This window comes from Odontomachus brunneus, unplaced genomic scaffold, assembly GCF_010583005.1.
Source record: "Odontomachus brunneus isolate Ranch 3 - 2012 unplaced genomic scaffold, Obru_v1 Obru_scaffold_353, whole genome shotgun sequence".
Classification (NCBI taxonomy): Eukaryota; Metazoa; Arthropoda; class Insecta; order Hymenoptera; family Formicidae; genus Odontomachus; species Odontomachus brunneus.
The window spans coordinates 38,794-41,085 of record NW_022639803.1 but is presented as its reverse complement, the minus strand read 5'-3'; positions in this window follow the sequence as shown (position 1 = coordinate 41,085).

Genomic DNA, 2,292 nt, shown 5'->3' with positions numbered 1-2,292 from the left:
ACGGTTTGGGTGCAGTGTCCCCTTCCGGCCGCACGGAAGATCGCGGGCGGAGGACGGATCAAGGTGGGGTGGTCCTCCGTCCGAGTTGAGGCCCTGACGAAGCGCCCCCTCCAGTGCTTCAAATGCCTGGAGTGAGGCCACGTCAGCGCCCTGTGCAAAAGCAAAGCCGACCGCAGTGGTCTATGTTACCACTGCGGTTCGGCCGGCCGCAGGGCCGCGGCGTGCGAGGCACCGGCGACATGCCCGGTGTGTCGCGACGCCGGGCGGCCCTGTGGCCACAGATTGGGAGGCCCCGCTTGCCAAATGGCAAAGCGGGGCAAGGGGGGAAAGAGTGGGAGGAGGAGGCGCAAAGCCTCCAACACCCCTCCCACCCCTCCCCCCGGGAAGGAGAAGGAGCCCCCCTCAACTAGAGGGAGGGGCTCCACTACCCGAGACCCCAGTCCCTCCCGCGGGCTCTGCACCCAAGGAGCAGAGAAAGCCGCGGGGGACTGGGGCCGGCAAGGGAGAGGTCCCGCGGGAAGAGGGAAACCCAAAAGAGGGTCCCTCTCCCGCGGGGAGACTAAGGGAGGGCCTGGAGGAGAGCGGAGTTAAGCCGTAATGGCTACCCGCCTCCTCCAGGCGAATCTCAACCGCGCTCGCGGAGCACAGGAATTGTTCATGCAGTCCCTCCGCGAGCGCGGTTGCGGATTGGGGATCGCCTCCGAGCCCCACTCCGTCCCCGGGAGTCACCCTGCCATAATGGGTGACGTTGCGGGGCGGAGTGGAAAATGCTCGGTGGCGATCTATAGAGAGGAGAGGGAGACCTCCCCCCCAATCTCCCTGGTGGAGAGGGGGGGAGGATACGTCGCGGTCGAGTGGGGGGCCCTAGACGTGGTCGGGGTTTATGCCCCACCATCGTGGGACCTCGCTCACTTCGAGCACCTTTTGGACCGGCTGGGGGGCCTCATGTCGAGGCGCCCCCACAGGCCGGTCCTGGTAGCCGGGGACCTCAACGCCAAATCGGCGTTGTGGGGGTCCTCGGTAAGGTGCCGAAGGGGCGAGGTTATGGAAGAGTGGGTCGCGTCTCACGGCCTCTGTGTCATAAACAGAGGCCGGAGGAGCACCTTTGTCGGGCCGCGGGGGAGATCAGTGATCGACGTCACATTAGCGTCTCCCCAGGCGGCCCGACTAATACAGGATTGGCGGGTGGTGACCAGAGGTGAAAACCTATCGGACCACCGATACATAGTGGTCCGACTGGTCGCCACCCCGGAGGAGGTGCTCCGGAGACGTGGCCAGGGGGGCGCCCGACCAGCAAAATGGGCCCTCCGAAAGCTCGACCGCGACAGGATGGCGGCCGCCTTAATGGCGGCCACTTGGGCGGACCCGGGCCCCACATCGGGGACCCGGGCCGCCATTGAGGCTGAGGCGGCCGGGCTCGTGGGCATAATGACAGCGGCGTGTGACGCCGCCATGCCCCGAACCCGGCCGCACCCCCGCCGGTCCATGTACTGGTGGTCGGCGGAGATTGCCGAACTTCGGCGCTCCGCCGGCCAAGCCAGGCGCGAAATGGACCGGCGGGGAAGGAATGGAGTGAGTGGGATGGCCGCCGCGGGGGCGTTCCGCGAGAAACGCGGCGCCCTCAAGGCGGCCATCTTTGCGGCCAAGGCCCGTGCCTGGGATGAGTTGGTCTCCACCATCGACAGGGACCCATGGGGGCGCCCGTATCACATTGTGATGAGGCGCTTGCGCAACTGGGCGCCCCCTCCTACGGCGTCCCTGGACCCCGACTTCCTAGACGAAGTGGTGGGGGCCCTCTTTCCATGGGGGGAAGCATGTATTCCCCCCTACGAGGGCCCCCCCACGGACGGGGAGGACGAGTCGGTCGGGGTCACCGAGGTGGAGATCGACAGAGCCGTCAAGAGGCTCGGCGCCAAGAAAAGGGCGCCGGGCCCCGACGGCATCCCGGGCACAGCATGGGCCTTGGCGATGAGGGAGGGGGAGGTGAAGAGCCGCACAATGCGGCTCTTCACCTCCTGTTTGAGGACCGGGGTGTTCCCCAGCCCCTGGAAGAGGGCCAATTTGGTCCTCTTCAAAAAGGGGGGCAAGTCAAAGGACAGCCCTTCCGCATTTAGGCCGATATGCCTACTGGACGAGGCGGGCAAACTATTCGAAAGAATAATACACGCCCGCCTCGTCCGGCACCTATCCCGGAGTAGTCCAACGCTCAGCTCAGAGCAATACGGCTTCCGGGAGGGACGGTCGAGTGTGGACGCGATACTACGCGTCCGGTCCCTCTCGGAGGCCGTAGTG